This window comes from Natator depressus, chromosome 14, assembly GCF_965152275.1.
Source record: "Natator depressus isolate rNatDep1 chromosome 14, rNatDep2.hap1, whole genome shotgun sequence".
Lineage (NCBI taxonomy): Eukaryota > Metazoa > Chordata > Testudines > Cheloniidae > Natator > Natator depressus.
The window spans coordinates 1,561,989-1,579,018 of NC_134247.1; the positions used below are offsets into that span (position 1 = coordinate 1,561,989).

General features: G+C 48.7%; 1 protein-coding gene across 10 annotated transcripts in view; it reads right to left on the minus strand.

Annotated features, from left to right (window-relative positions):
* RBFOX3 (RNA binding fox-1 homolog 3) overlaps positions 1 to 17,030 on the minus strand; it is a 345,196-nt gene that overhangs the window by 139,355 nt on the left and 188,811 nt on the right. Inside the window, exon 4 of one of the 10 annotated variants that reach the window (XM_074971596.1) lies at positions 13,313 to 13,434. The exons of the other annotated variants lie outside the window; for them this stretch is intronic. The gene's annotated coding sequence lies outside the window, so the exon portion shown is untranslated. The remainder of the gene's footprint in view (positions 1 to 13,312; positions 13,435 to 17,030) is intronic. 10 annotated transcript variants of the gene reach the window in all.

Below are 17,030 nucleotides of genomic sequence, written 5' to 3' on the forward strand. Positions count from 1 at the left end.
GGATATGAGTCAACAGTGTGCCCTTGTTGCCAAGAAGGCCAATGCCATTTTGGGATGTATAAGTAGGGGCATTGCCAGCAGATCGAGGGACGCGATCGTTCCCCTCTATTCGACATTGGTGAGGCCTCATCTGGAGTACTGTGTCCAGTTTTGGGCCCCACATTACAAGAAGGATGTGGAAAAATTGGAGAGAGTCCAGCGGAGGGCAACAAAAATGATTAGGGGACTGGAACACATGACTTATGAGGAGAGGCTGCGGGAACTGGGATTGTTTAGTCTACAGAAGAGAAGAATGAGGGGGGATTTGATAGCTGCTCTCAACTACCTGAAAGGGGGTTCCAAAGAGGATGGATCTAGACTATTCTCAGTGGTAGCGGATGACAGGACAAGGAGTAATGGTCTCAAGTTGCAGTGGGGGAGGTTTAGGTTGGATATTAGGAAAAACTTGTTCACTAGGAGGGTGGTGAAACACTGGAATGCGTTACCTAGGGAGGTAGTGGAATCTCCTTCCTTAGAAGTTTTTAAGGTCAGGCTTGACAAAGCGCTGGCTGGGATGATTTAATTGGGGATCGGTCCTGCTTTGAGCAGGGGGTTGGACTAGATGACCTCCTGAGGTCCCTTCCAACCCTGATATTCTATGATTCTATGATCAGGGCACCCCAGTGCCTGAGGGTTACCAAGCCATCTGTCCCTTGGCAGGAGGGTCCGTCTTTTCAGGACCATACCCCTAAGTGATGCCCGTGAGCTGTCCCTGTCCCTTGTGCTGCACATGGTGGCTGGGGCGCCCAACTCACCACCCTCCTGTCTCAGGGGACAGGGCATAGTTTCCCTCCACCTCTTGCTTTGTTTGCCATAAATGGCAATTTTGTCTTGACAGCAGTGGGAGCAAGCTGTGGTCCTCACTGCAATGGCCAGGTCTCAGTAAAGTTGGGGACATTCTCCTCAGTGCCTTTCCCCTTTGATTGCTTCCCCTCCCCTTTTGGCAGGTGGACTGCATGCTCTTCCTTAGCACTACCTACCCACCCTAATTCCACAAGGAGCTAAGTGGTGGAGTGACCCGGGCCTCTCTGGACATATACAGAACATGGCTGGGGAAATCACAGCCCTGTAGTGGGTGTGTTTTGGCTGTTGGGAAGAGAGAGATGTGGGCAGAGACATTCCAGACACAATCTACAGTGACCATCCCTAATGATGCTTCATGCTGCTCACCAAAAGATCTCAGTGGCAGCCAGGCCTCCTGACTGCCCCTTCAGTATTCTAACCACTGGACAACATTGTCTTTTACTTGAAGTGCAGACAGCTGCTGTGTGAACTTCCCCAATACAGCTCTACCAATGCCCATCAAATGCAGCACTTCCCATGTGTCTCCATCCTGGTCTGCAGTCCCCTCACAGCCATGCCCAGGGGGATGCGACCATTTTTCCTTTCTTTATGGACACACTGAGGGTGGGGGGTATAACTTTTGCTGTTGTAACATGGAGTTGTGGTAAGGAAAAGATTCACAGTGACAGCACTAGTCCCACACACTCCCTTGGACTTTTGCAAGGGATTCATCTACAAACTGATCACAAGGGCACAGAGAAGCCTCGAGTCATATCAATGGCTGCAAAGCACATGCAGGCTGCAGGAACAGGCAGGGCCCTGGTGCGCCATGCATGTGGGCAAGCACCAATGCTGTGTTCCCACTGCCTAACCTGGAGTGTTGGGCAAAGAAGCCACGTTTATCATTTTGATTTTATTTTCTGTTTGTGGCTCAGCAGCGCAGAGACTGGCCCATTGACAGCTACCTGCAAGGAGTTTGGTGATAAATCAATGTGCTTTGAGGGGGGTGGGGAAGTCAAGAGGGACAAAGGAGATAAAAGCCAGTTACAGGGGGTCAATTTGTGCAGTTGAGTCAATCAGTCAGGGGGGCAGAAGGGCCAGAGGGAGTAAATAAACTACAATCACATCAGGGAGGCTGAGTCCCCAGAGAGGCTTCACAATGGCAGACAGCAGATGGGAGACAGCAGATCATGGCTGCAGCCATAATTAGGCTTGTCCATCACCTGCACCGGAGAAGGGGCTGAAAAGCTCTTTACAGAGATTGATGTCACCTGGCACGCAGTGCCCGGCGAGGCTGGGGTTCGCCTCCACGGCTCTTACCCAGCACGCCACCTTCGCTCTCATTGTTCCCGAGACGGAGCGCTGCTTAATTCACGCTCTCCAATCAATACACCCTGTCATGTCAGCCAGGGCCATTAGTTTTACCCAAGAGAGAAAAGCAAAATAAAAAAGACAAATCATTACTTAAGAAAGTGTGAGTGAGAATCGCTCAGAGACACAGCCGAGCCCAGCGCTCCTCAACAGGCTGAATCTGCTACACGCAGGCTTCCCTGGAAAAGCAGCTGGGGCATGTGGGGTGGACAACGGACAGCACAATGCATTTGGCTGGGGCCCTGCAGTCCATGGAGAGGACTCCTGTAGCCTGCGCTGAGGCCAGATAGGAGGAAGGCTCCTTAAGGCTGGGATTTGTCTGTAACTCCCAACTAGATTCAGACAGGCAGAGGGCATTGCCAGACAGTCCATCAGGTGGCTAATGCCAGGTAGACTCAGGGAACTCTCAGACTGTGCTTTCCATCACTTCTCAAAGCATCAAATCCTGATGTGGATGCACATGCATGTATGTGCAAATATGCCTCTGCATGAGAACATGCATCAGAGGACACCATGTGCATGGACACAAAGATTCTACGGGTCACATAAGAAAGGGTTTGCAAGATCTTCATTCTCCATCAAAGCTATTGCTGGAGTGGGCCTGGGCAGTGTCCCTTCCCAGAACTCCTTTCTGTCAGTAGCTACAGGTGGCCAACTGGTGGGAGACTCCAGCTAGCTCCAGCACATGTTGCTTTCACCTTCTGCTCCAAAGTCATGGTGAGGAAAGGCAGAAGCCTTAGGTACTGAGATGTGCACTGATGGAGATGTCTCCATCTCTTAGGCTGACAGCAGTCAGGATGCCTTCTCTAAAGAGGAGGAAAGCTGTGTACAATACCACCCTGCAAGAGACCTAGATTAGGAAGCAACCCCAGAATTTCTGTTTGCTGACTTGTTGGTGAGCAGGCATTTTGTGCAGGTGACACAACCAGGAGGAAGGTGCTAAGGCGTTAATGAAGGATGGAGATTGCATTGTCAGGCTGGGAGGGAGGAACATGTCCCAGCTATAGCAGCGAAGACAGGAAAAGAGCAGCAAATTTAACTCTCCAAGGCAGAAGCCAGATTTCCATGTACAAAGCTCCTCACCCGTGTCCTTGGGAATTCTGCAGGCCAGGCCCTAGGCCTTGTGTCTTGGAAACACTCCTCCACCGGAGGCCACGTAGGCAGTCTGGCTAGTAATGCAGATGGAAATATTCTCCCAGAATACCCACACAGCTCCCTGGGCTGGAGGGACAAAGTGGTCCAGGGATATACGCATTTTCAGAAGCGAGAGACTGCATCTCCCTTGCTATCATATTAAGAAGCCGGTATCAGTGGGAAAGGATGGTGAATTCAGCCTGCTCCAGGCTTGCTCTGCACTGCCTCCACATCTCCCACCTCGAGCGGCTCTTTCCTGGAGAGACTGGTGAATCCGGGCAGTGTACACACAGGCCAGTTCCAGCAGCCTTCCCAAAGGCGGCCTCAGACCCAGGATTGCATCTGGGTGAGTGACAGAGCCTAGGGTGGTGAGCAGGTGGGGGAAGATACACATTGAACCACACTGGTGAATTCTCCTGAGCGTTCGTGTTTGTAACGGTTGATTAGACTATCAGGCGGCAATTACATGGTGCAGTAAAAAGACAAGTGCTCACATTGCAAGGCTCCTGCCTGTGCACTGCAGACATTCCGCCTCAGCTGCCTGTGTGATCTACCCTTGTTTCCAGGTGAAAAGGGAAAGATCTTTTCACAGGGAAGTTTGCTCACAGTTTACAAAGAATTCGCCACGCCCGGGATTACAGAGTGGAAACCTGCTGCAGCCTTTGAACGGGCTGGTTGTGAATGAGTTGCTTCTTGCATTGTTCGTGCTCTGCTGTTCAGAGACATGGAGGGCCCTTTAAAGATGTGCCCTGCAGTTCTTTCCCAAGGAGCCTTCTTTTTATTTCTCTTAAAGTGGATGAAGAGGAAAAACGACTGTTCAGGAAAGTTGGAGACAGATAAAAATGAGGGGAGCCTGGCACTGTGCAGGTGCTGTGGGAACCTCACACACACAGCAGGCACGCTGCCAAATAGGCCGATCCAGGCCTGCCGCCTCCAGCTGTGGTACTCTGTCCCTCTTCCACAGCTCTACCAATGCAAGCCGCACTATTGCAGCCCTGGATACTACCCTCTGGAGAGCGCCGCTAACGCACCTTGGTTGTAATGTATTCCCCAGGCCTCCTAAAACACTGTGGTTGGGCTAACTGTGCCTTAGTTCATTAGGTGTATTATCGTAAAACCTGTGGCCAGACCAGGGCTGCCATGACTCACCCTTCCAACAGAGCCTGCAGGGACTCATCACTCAGGCATGCTGCTGCAGCAGTCTATCCCTGATGACCGCCCGGCACAGGTATTTCTCTGACACCCCACCCCACCCAACCCCTACCTGCAAGTTAGTCTGTGCACCAGCGCTACTCAGCCAGGAACCCTTCCACTGCCACTCCGTGTAACAGACTCCCTAGGCTTTCAGCCTACCATTGATCTGGTTCCTGCCCCGTCCCAGCCTTGCCTTAGTCTTGTTCCAGCCCGTCCCAGCCTGGTCTGTGCCCTACTCCAACCATGCTTCAGTCCTGTTATTGACCGTCTCCAGTCCTGCATCCACCTCCTGACCCCAGACCTCTGAACTGACTCCAAACTGGCTTCAATTGTTGGCCTGCATCTGGATTCTGACAACAATACTGAGTTGGCTTGTCTACGGGTTCTGACCACAGTTCTCACCCACAGCCTGTCCCTCAACTCCAGTTTCAGCACTCCCTTCAGCCCAGCCTTGACCCTCTGGCTGGCTTCAACCATTGCACCAACGACCAGGACTGCTGCCAGGAAGCAGAGCCTGACACTAGCTGTGCCCAGACACAGAGAAGACATTCCTGGCACCCCAAAGTTTACAGTGTAAATTGACGTGACAGACAAAGTTCGGGAGGAAGGGTTACCATCCCCATTTTACTGATGTGCAAGGGATGTGCCGAGAGGTTAACTGCCTTGCCCAGGCTCAAGCAGAGTCTGCAGCACAGAAAGGAATGGAACCCAGAACTACTGACCCCCCCCCACAGGGCCTTAACCACAAGAGCATCCTTCCTGCTGAAATAGACCTGCTGAGGGCTAGACAGTCTGTGGACACCTCATTTCACAGCCTGGGGAACACTATAACTGAGAGGAAATGCAGCTTTGCTCAGATCAGCTTTCCTCTTGCTCTAGCACTTTCAGGAAAGTCTATATAGTTGGGTTCTGTCTGTTCCAAGTCCCATTTGCAATTGGAAACCATGTCTCCAAGGAGTGGTTCATTAACCTCCCTTCCCCCTGGGCTGAATCCCTTCCACTCCAACCACTTCGCCATATCCATGGAAAATTCCTACTCCTCCCATAGTGGCTTCTGTTCTCTGCATCTGGAAGCAAACCTCAGTGTCCCTTCTCAGAATATTTTTTAGCATCACCTCTGTCTTTGGCCATTAACTCCACGCAGGCATTTGAAGGAGGGGGGTGTACCTAGGAGTGAATGCTGTTTACGCAGAGCCAGAGATTCTTCACACACAAATTCATAAAGAGACCAGGCACTTGTTTTTGCTCTTTCCAGTTATTGCATGTAATGATGGGAGCAATGAGTGTGATTGTGGGGTGTGTAACTGACCGTGGTGCTGCACCAAGCGGTGAATATTTATTAGGCAGGGAAAGGTTTGTGACACTTCTATTACTGGATTTTGTGGAATTTCAGAGAGATTGTGCGGAGATGAAGTAATGATTCTGTGAAATGGCATTTCCAGAACTGCATTAAAATCTATCACAATGCCTCTCTCTCATACACCACTTGTTATCAGGTCAGAGTTTTATTTATTAAACATTTACTCTCTATTTAGATTGTGTTTTTGCAGACTTTAACAGAATCCCACCCCCTGCCCCAGATGTACTAGTCACCAAAAGTAACATCACCAGTCCCAAGGCACATAAGGGGCCACCAACCAGTTGTGCAGGATTCTGCAGGCTATTTACATTCTTATTCTCACATTGGGGGAAAGGGGAGGAGACGGAGGGGAAAGGAGCAATGTTCCTCCCTTCCCCACAAGGATTGTGGTGAGAAGCATTTATCCTGCTGCTGGTCAGGTGGGACATGGTGTGAGAACAGGTAGAGAAAACACTCTAGAGTAGGCTATCATGGGCTGCAGCACAAGTTCAGTGGAAACAGAAGCCCTAGATGGACACAGCTTTACAGGGTGGTAAAATCCACACCCAGTTGTGAAATGGATTTGATTCTGCTGCCAAAGGTGAAGTTTGACTTGCTGTGTATGACCTTGTGTCTTTGGCCAAACTGCTTCCCCCTTTAAGTCGTTGCACTTGTCTCACTCCGTGAGACTCTACATTAGATCCTCAAACACAAACAGCACTACGAAAAGGAACAAACCAACACCCACCTGTGCAGCAAGGGCTGTGACTATTACTATCTCACTGTCTCCTGGTACTTCCCCATCTGTCAGTATTCACCTGTTGTCTTGTCTTACACCTAGACTGGAAGCTCTTTGGGCAGGGACGGTCTTCGTTCTACATTCGTTCAGCACATAGCACAATGGGGTCCTGGTCCATGACTACGGAATGCAGTGGACATAACATACCTGGACTTCAGCGAGGCTTTAGACACAGTCCCATAAGACATTCTGATAAGTAACTTGGAGAAATGCAGGCTCAAGAAAACTACCATTAAGTGGATACATAATTGGTTAAGCAACCGCAAACAAAGAGTAACTATTAATATAATGATGCCAGATTGGAGGGAGGTCTGAAGTGGGGTTCCACAGGGATCTGTTCTGGGTCCAGTGTTGTTTAACATCTTTATTAATGACTTGGATGTAGGAATAGGGAGCATACTGATCCAATTAGCAGATGACACAAAGCTGGGGGGAAGAAGGGGTTATCAATGCTTTGGAGAATAGAACTAAAATTCAAAGGGATCTTGATAAATTGGAGAACTGGGCTACAGACAACAAAATGAATTCAACAAAGACAAATGTCACTTCAGGAAGAAAAACCAAATGCACAAATACGGAATGGGGGATAACTGGCTTGGCAACAATACTGCTGAGAAGGATCTGGGAGTTATGGTGGATCACAACCTCAACATGAGTCACCCATACGATGCTGTTGCAAAAACCCAACCAAACAAAAAAACCAAGAACCGGCAAATGCAATTTTAGGTTCCATTAACAGAGGCGGGGCATGCAAGTCACGGGAGATGATAGTACCACTCTATTCAGCGCTGGTTAGGCCTCAGCAAGAGTACGGTGTTCAGTTTTGGTCACCAAGGTAGAGAAAGGATGTAGAGAAACTGGAAAGGATCCACAGGCGAGTGACAAAGATGATCATAGGGATGGAATGCCGCCATATGAGCAAGCTGAAGGAACTGGGTATGTTTAGTTTGGAAAAGAGGAAATTAAGGGGGAGATATGATAGCGGACTTCAAATACTTGAAAGTCTCCCATAAAAGAAGATGGAGAAAAGTTGTTCTCTCTTGCCACTGAGGGCAGGACAAGAGGCACTGGGTTCAAACTGCAGCACAGCAGATTTAGATTAAATCTCAGGAAAAACTCCCTAACTGTAAGAACAGGGGGACAATGGAACAGGCTGCCTAGGGAAGTCGTGGAAGCTCCTTCGCTGGAGGTTTTCAAAAGGAGGCTGGATAGCCATCTGTCTTGAGTGGATTGGACATAACAAACCCTGCATCTTGGCAGGAGGTTAGACTAGATGACCTTTGTGGTCCCTTCTAACTCTAGGGTTTTACGATTCTATGACTAGGTCTCCTAGGTGTTATGGTAATACAATAAATAAATACTACTCCTCCTCCTCCAGATGTTGCCTGGCCCAAAGCTGACCTACCACACACAATCATGACAAGCAAGGGCTTATGGTATTTTATGATGGCCTGGATGCCTGAATGAACAATAAGTCAGATGAGAACATCTGTATTAAACAACCACCATGCATATCAGTGAGGAATGGGCTTGCAAAGGGCAGATTTCATTAACTGAATACTGCCCCAGAGAGCATCATACCCTGGGCATAGCCTCTCATCACACTCCCAGCCTCTGGCTTCTGGCAGCTGTTTCCAAAACAATATCTGAGGAGATTTGTCTACAAAAAGCAAAAGCAGAAAGATCCTTTTATTCAGGTATCAGCCTGCACCCCCTCTTCCAGGCTGCCAGTAGCTTCCCCCCATGTTTCCCTCCTCAGATGCTTGAAGCACCCTAACACTCCCACTGACTGACACAGGCTTGCAGAGTTGTAACTGAAGGGAGAATTTGACCTTATACACACTTCTCAGATTTGTTCCAAGCTGATTCACAGCACAGCAGCATCACAGCCTTGGAAACAAACAACTTTTACTGCTCCCAGCATCAAAGCTGTCCCTCAGAGGGAATTATGAGACTGTGGATAGTTGAGAGATCACCGAAAGAATTAATGCACAACGCACTCACATGTGCAGACACATACATATACCTCTGACTTACAACCAAAGCGATAAAGATGCAGAGAACGGAGTGCAGCCAAACAGGGCTTTGAGCGCATGCCTACACCATACACACCCCAGCCTGGAGATCTGCTGAGGTAACATGGCACTCCAGGAATTATGAAAGCTAGGGCTTTTATGCCGTCATAAAAGACACTGGTGCTGTTGTTATGGTACCCAAAGGGCCACTAGCATTCTGCCCCATGGAATCAGAGACACAAACTGCATCTGCATTCCCTTAGCTCCTCCGTCTGCTTTTCCCCAATACTGCGACACTGCTGCTAAACCTGCTTCAACTGACACCAAAAGTTCTTTCAAAGGCCTCTTGGTCCCCTTCCCCTCCACCCTTAGGACATGGGCAAGGACCGGGCTGGCCTGGGACTCAAGGGATCTGGGCTCATTTCCCTGCACTCTCAGTGCTCTCTGTGCCACCTGTATAATGGGGTTCGTATTTCCCTGCCTGATTGGCACTCAGAGGATAAATTCATTCATGCTAGTGAAACGCCTGGATACTAAGGGCTAAAGAGTCAGAGAAGAACCTAGGTAAAGTATCACCCATTTGCTTCAATGGGAGTAACTTGTATCCAGCTGGGGGTAGAATCAGGCCCTCAACTGAATTGACATGTAGGCACATGAGGGATTAAGGGCCAGATCAATATGTGAGTCTAAGGCCTTGTCTTCATCGCATAGCTAAACAGCCTTATAACTCGAGTGTTGCCCTTAACTCAAGTCCCGTCCACACATAACAGCCTGAACTCAAGCCTGGTGGTGCTTTTAAGTGAAGCTGGTAGGCCCCTCAGGGACTCTAAGCTGAGTTCTAGGCCAGCACATCACTGTGTGTAGCTCATGTTCTTTTGCAGTGGGGCTGCTCTGACTGCAGCTAGGCAAACTTAGAGGAGTTAACAAGTGCAGCCACTCCAGTTAACCTGGCAGTGAAGAGACAGCCTAGAAGGTGTAATTTACACCTCTCTAGCTTCTTCAGCATGTACGTTACGCCAGCTTAGGCATAGGTCCCCTCTCTGTGTGGATAGCTGGGGGAGTCGTTTACATGCCAAAGGCCAAGACATAAGCAGGCCACTCATTTGGCATTCCACCGGACACTCCTGCCGTCCCTGGATTTGTCCCCCATTTGGACGTGGTTTTGTCTGGTGTCAGAGAGAGGATGCCATTTTGAAGAGCACGCGGCTTCACCCCTCTTGGCGTGACCTTGCATGCAAAGTCAGGCTGGTGGGGGCAAAGTGGCAAGATCCTCAAAATGGTGCCCCCCCCCCACATGGAGGGGCGCCATTTTTAAGAGCGTGCCATCCTGCCCCCATGCGGCAGGTACAAAGTCACACCAGCGGGGGCAGGACGGCACGCTCTTATAAATGGCACCTCTCTATGCAGTGCAACTTGGCATACTCTGTGTGTCCGAGGTCACGCTGGCAGGAGCAGGCCCATGCCATTCCTGAAGTACTGGAATCTCCGGTATTTTGGGAATGCATGAGTGCCCACCCTACCTGGATAGGAAATTGTCACTGGAGAACAACTAACAGGCAAGCAGATCACCCCTTTGTGGTGCTCACTGCACAGAAAGAGGCAGGTCATGTGGTGGGGGCTTTAACCAGGCTGCAATTTTATTAGTCAAATTACATCCTCGTTTTCCATCAGGGGACAGTCCAGCGCAGTCACTCACAGCCCATTTTGCCAATTCTTGGGGGCTCCCATGCAGGCAAAGCCAACCAACTGGGGGGGGAGGGTGTCTCTGGACACCACATTTATTAGCTAGGATCCCTCCCCTTTTGGGGGGTTGAGGCGAGGGGGGACCTCAACCCCCTGCCAGCTCTGCCATTAAGTGCATTGATAGGGTGGATCCCCCAGAGTAGTGTCACAACCCTGGTTGGCATATACCCCCAAGGGGGTAAGACCAGACACCCCCAACTTGTAAGGAGATGCTCTTGGGATGCCCTCTATGTTACCATTTTTGATCTGGAGCCCAAATCAGCAAGTTCCTACACTGGGCACCTGCGAAAAGTAGACACAACTAAATGACTTTCACCTAGGTCCAAACTGTGCCGCCAGAAGGAAGAGAACCCCAGCCCGCCTGTTGCCCAAAACCCAGTCCCTAGATTTCGCTGCGAAGGCGGCGAAAAACCCAACCAGTCTCAGCCAGTCTGGCGGTATGGGGAAAAATTCCTTCCCAGCACCAAAGCAGTGACTAGCATAGCCCGCTGCAAGGCTGGGGGGAGAATGGGTTAACTGCTGGAAACCAGCACACAGAAGTGGGTATCCCTGAGCACAGGGCTACTATCATGGCTCCAAATCTTGTTGCAAATCCCGAGAGACTTTATGGCTCCAAATCCTGCAAGATCTCCAGCCTACCCTGGAAGTCCGACGGGGGGATGGAAATCTCACAGGACCTTATCCATCCTGTCCTTTTGTCCTCTCCCATCGTGGGAGCCTCCAACACTTACCCCTCGCTGGCTCAGGGCCCTCAGTGCACAGGCCACACCAACACAAACCTTCGTAGCCAGGCACTTGGTGTGTCAGTGCCTCTGCTGGGCTACTTCAGAGGTGATGCAGAACAGGAGGTACCTAAGTGGCTGTGAGTGTAAGGGAGGCTCCCTGAATCCAAGTTCATGTTACTGCCAAGTAACAGGACCGGGGGTGTAAATTATACTGGCCCAGGAATCATAGAATATCAGGGCTGGAAGGGACCTCAGGAGGTCATCTAGTCCAACCCCCTGCTGAAAGCAGGACCAATCCCCAATTTTTGCCCCAGATCCCTACATGGCCCCCTCAAGGATTGAACTCACAACCCTGGGTTTAGCAGGCCAATGCTCAAACCACTGAACTATCCCTCCCCAGGTTTGCTCCCCAACTTGCATGCTAAGCAGCCAACGAGCCTGCCACATGGGCATGTCTCTGACTGAGCCCTGACATAGAAAATTATGTCTCAGACTGAAGCTAAGAGGCCAAAGGAATCGGTAATCCACCTACTCTGTTAAATGGGGATCTCTCTACAAACTGACTGGCAAGGCCCCATCTGCTCACTGAACCTGGGCAGCCACATTTGGGATGTACAGTCCACTCCTTTTATAAGAACCACATCCAGGACTAGCTCTAGGCACCAGCAAAGCGAACACGTGCTTGGGGGGGCACAATTCCAGGGGCGGCATTCCGGCCACCCTTTTGCTTGGGCAATTGCGCTCTCGGAGCTTGGGGTGGCAAAAAACCTAGAGCCGGCCCTGACCACATCCATCCTGGATTATTTGATTCGATTCTTACAAGCAGAGTATAGGTCAGGTATAGAAATGATTTTGTCCCAGTAGCTTGATCACTATACACGGTTATATCAGTGATTCTTATAACCGGCGTGCACTGTACTGACACCTAGAACTGTACACAGGCAAACCTGCAGCCGTGACACAGTGCAGTGGAATGCTACATGCATAGTAACTCCCACTCCCGCGCCTTTCATTAGGGGGATGGAAAATGTCTCTGGGGCTGACTTCCCCTCTCTCAGTTCTCCTCTGTACTTGCCAGCCTGTCATGCAGGATTAGCTGTAATGAAAACCATGTGCTTTCCTAACCTCATTGTGCATCTCTCGTGTTTAGGGGCCTTGCTTTATCAGTTTTATCCTGTGTAATATTCATCACACCAGGTTATTTATGGTCCCCTCTTCAGGAAGGTATTTTTCAGGCCTGGTGAATAAAACATAAGCCTTTGCTGCTTGTCAGAGCAAATGCGGCTCCTCTGATGTCGGCCTGACGAATGGCCCTTGGTTTTCTCCAACGACTGCACTTTGAGAGAAATGTATTTGTATTTGGGTTTACGTTGGGCGGGGAGACATGAATTCTTTCTCTTTGCAATAAAAGAAACATTCACTTTATGATAAACGGTATAAAGCAAAAGTAGGAAGCCAGGCTAAAACCATCAACAGCACACACTGCGTTAAGCCATAGGCAGAGCATGGCGGTGGGGAGGGTGTGACCTATGTAGACTGCCCTAGTCATGGGGGTTTTGAATGTAGCCATAGGCTCATTCCTATCCCACCTCATGAATCTCCTTCCAGCAACAATTCCCCACTCTGAGCAGAAAGGTGTGCGGGAGGCAGAGGGAAGAACGGAGGAGGCAAAGGGCAGGGCAGGGCAGGGCGAGACACTATGCTAGAAAACGGACTAGATTGGAAAACCTGACCAGGGTCAGCCCAGCTCAGTGCCACTTTTGCAGCTCCTGTCATAGGCTTCATGTTTACTGCAAAATGTTCCCTTTGTCAAACGCCTTTGAAAGCAAAATCAAAAGGTGCAGGTTGGCCTTTCCAGAGGGAAGTGTCTCCATGCTGCACAGCTGGTAATTAATGCCAGCAGGGAGCGCTCCATCCCCTTTAACTAGCAGGTTCCTTCCCTGCCACCCCCCAGGCCCTCAGAAAACAATGGGACAGTGAGGGTTATATGACCGCAGTGCCGTCACTATCATGTTAGGATTAGTCAGTAGTTGTATTTCAACAGCATGAAGGGGCCTCAAGCCAGACCAGGGTCCCCTTCAGGCGGGCACAGCCCAAACCATGGGAAGACATGATCCCTGCCCAGAGAACTTAGCATCTAAAGGATTCTAGTGTACTTTAACGTACTTACCATCTACGAGTAATAATGAATAATTAATGGCCTGATTCTGCTTCCCCTTGGGCTTCCACAGCTACACCACTGCACAGGGGCTGATCTGTGGCTGACGACAGGAGTGTGCCCTTGCCTGAAGCCTGCAATGAGAAGGCACAGAGGCGATTCAGACTGTGCCAGTTGGGCTAGCTGGCCTTGACTCTGCTAGTGCTGCCTTAACAGCTGCAAGGAGGAGCCATGACTATTTCATTCATGTCATCCGACTGTTGACCCTTGACCATGACCTGATCTTGGAAGGTTTATGCTGATGTTTAAACTACAATCTCAATGACAAGGAAAGCTAAGATGTTAAAGATGAGCATATTAAAGCTGAAATGCAAGCAGGGAAGAATAAAGTGTATCAATAGTGGAAATAGGCTTTGCAGCAAGTCTGGGGACTAACAGAGCCTAGCAGTTAGCATAAGGCCTAACCAGCATATGGCTTATGTAGTCAGCATAAGTGCTTGACCTAAGCTTATACGATTTAGCAGCACGTATCTTGTGATCAACCAGCAAACTGCAAAAGAACTGTTTATGCTTGAAATTACGGAGATTAGGGGCCTTTTTCTCTTTGGTATTGTAATCATGGAGCAAAACCACAGTCAGGTACCAAAACAACTGGGAGATGTGTTGACACAAACAGTTTACGATAACAGACAGAATCCTAATGAGGGTCTCCCAGAATAACAAAGTATATTGTATTTTGCTCTCAGCAAAAGGCTGAGACCAACTCACAGATGGCCCTGAATACTAGTGGGGGGTAAGGACACTAAGGTTATAAAAGATGGTCAAGACCTATCCTTAGCAGGGGAGATTGAGATGACAGGATGCTGGAAACTAGGTTGTCAAACACACTTATGGTGCCTTCTCCACTTACTGGTTTTCTATCCTAACTTCTAACAATCTCCATAGAATTGTAAGTGTGCATGATTCAGTGAGGGTTACTTTGCAGTTGGTTGCTTTGCTACATTTATTCTTATATGTGTATTTTTATTCATTTTTCTCTAATTGAAATTACGCTCATTTGTATCTTGGCTCTAAATAACGTCTTCAAATCTCTATGGATATGACTCACTCAAATGTATATAATAACTTAATGTAGGCACCTGCGCAAAAACACCTGTGGTTAGTGACTTGTGGCATTCAATCCAAAGGTTACAATGGGGTGCATGTGGTTCACAGAAGCAAGCAGAGGCCTGTCCCCTCCTTTCCCAGGTTTAAAGACAGCTAAATTATAAATTACAATGTGCACTACTGAATAGCTAGACCTGTCTTGGGACTATAATAAAAACATGTGTTCTCTATAATTGATATCTTTATCAGATTATGATGAAAAGGTTTTAATGTTTGCTATCCTCAGGAACCTTCAATCAGAACATTTTTCAGGAAGGCAGCTCTTCTAAAAAGCATGTTACGGAGATATCAAGAAGGAGCAAGAACTCAGAAAAAACTCTTGTAACAAGTGCCCCCTAAAGCACTGTGAGGAATTTGAGTGCAACACTGAGAAACGCTTGATTTCTGGTCTCAGCAACAGCAAAGGAAATATACTACGCAGGGTGTGGTGGCCAGAGCAAAGGACTAAAAGGCCAAGCAACTGTTTTGCTTTTTGACCTAGGGGAGTCATCGGTCATCTGTTTCAGGCAAACTGATTCCTACACCTGGGTAAAAATAGCAAGCTCACTGGAAAGCAGAGGTTGGGGGTTACTCCCCGAACTCTCAGGACTGCAATAGCTCCTCAAGCTCTTGTTCTCCCCAGCCCTGTATACAGGAGGACAGAGAATGCACCAGCCCTGACCTTCCCTCGGCCTTGCCCCCTGTATCTCCCTTTGGTGCAGGTGGAAGGAGCCATCATGAAGCTGGGCTTCACAGTGTCCTGTGTCTTCCGCAGAGTGGGCTTGTTCTGGTTTTCCTGTCTCAGGGGGTGCTGTGTACCTGCAGGGGAATGGAGGCAGCGCATACAAGTAGAATGGTTTGGGGAACTAAGGCATTTGTACAGTAGTTTCATTTCTGCAAAACATTCATTGTAATAAAATGCCTGGCTCACAGTGTCACATGCAGAAATAACACTGAGCCCCCAAGGAAACAGGATGGATGAGGATGACAGCTCTGCGCAAGCTCCTGCCACGTGTTCCAGTGACTGCAGCAGGGACACTTCCTGGGAACCTACTTCACTGCCTCACTTGTTATTTCAATAACTGTGTGTTCAGAGTTACAAGGGATTATTTTCTGAACTAAATAGTAGTAGCTGGTGCTTAGTCAGTGCTGGCTTAAGACTGGGGGGGAATGTCCTTTCAAATGGAGTACTGTATACAAGCTATAACACAGCTAGCATGATTGATCGCAGATTACCCCATACTCTCATATTGCTGTGAATTCACAGCTGAATATGTCCAGCAGTTTATATGTTCCTCGGCCTGGTAGTCTCCTACCACATGCCTTCCGAGGGCATGGACTTCCAATTCCATTCGCATTTGGCAGTCTCTTACGTTCCCTTTGCCCAGGTGCAAAGACAACACAAGGAGACTCAAGCCCATTGATCACCATCTCACAATATAATGGATGGCTCATGGTGAGTAACGAACTCCCTCTCTGTCAGGACACTTAGGCTAGTCACAGTGTTGTTTTGGTCTCACTCCTGAATCAAAGTTGATGAAAGGGGGTTACACAGAAAAGGCCAGGAGGAGTTGATGGGAGAAACTTATTTGAATCCGCCAAGAGTAAGGGAGCAGAATCCCTCCACTTGAGTAAGAATCAGCAAAATCCAGAGCACAGTATAATTAGCCCATCCAGCAGCAGCCTACGTCACCTTCTGAGCATCCCCATCGTGGGAGCCCTCGAACTCCCACCATGCTGCCCAGCTAAAGCCTGCTCTGCTGGGATCTCCAACCCCGTCCACCTCCTACAGAACAGCCATTTTCTAAAGAACCAACCCATGCCAAGACTTAATGACTGTATGCCGTCCCATCAATATTCTATTCTGCAGGGCATTGGTCATGCTACTTGCACCTATCCCTCACCCTACACAGACAACCTCCCGCTCCTTAGCCACACAGTGCCCCCATTGAACAGCCAGACCCTGAAATACACTCACACACCACCAAGGGACAATCTCATATACACAACTACATGGAGATATGTCTGTATCCACAAACAGCTGAAAAGCCACCACTCACACATGCCCATACATGACCACATATACAATATCTCTCAGACACCAGCTCATGTGCAATTCAGTTTTACACAAATGCTGAATTGGGGCAAATTCTCTCTCTTGCCAATTAAGGAATTCCTGGTTTTGACCCAAAAACTCTATCATCAAATCAAACCATAAAAACAAAAGTAAGAAGCCAGTAGATTTCCCTCCACCATCTGCCAATTTACAGGGTTATTGGTGTCAGCAGTTTAGAAGCAGTGAGATTATACAAGAGAACCACCAAAAACTCCACAGGGCAAGCTTTAAAATATAATCACACATTTTAATTGAGAAAACTTGCTTAGAATCAAATTAATTGATTTTTATTTGTTCTTTTTTGGTAAACTCTTTTGGAAAGAAGGAGAAACAGCAATTGGTGTTTTAAACTGGGTGTGATAAAGCTAAGGTAGGATTATAAACCTATGTGTGTATGGTCAGGAACCATGGGTGGAAGTCAATTTGTGTATTGTTTCAAGCTGGCTGTGGGTGGAGCCCTGAAATACC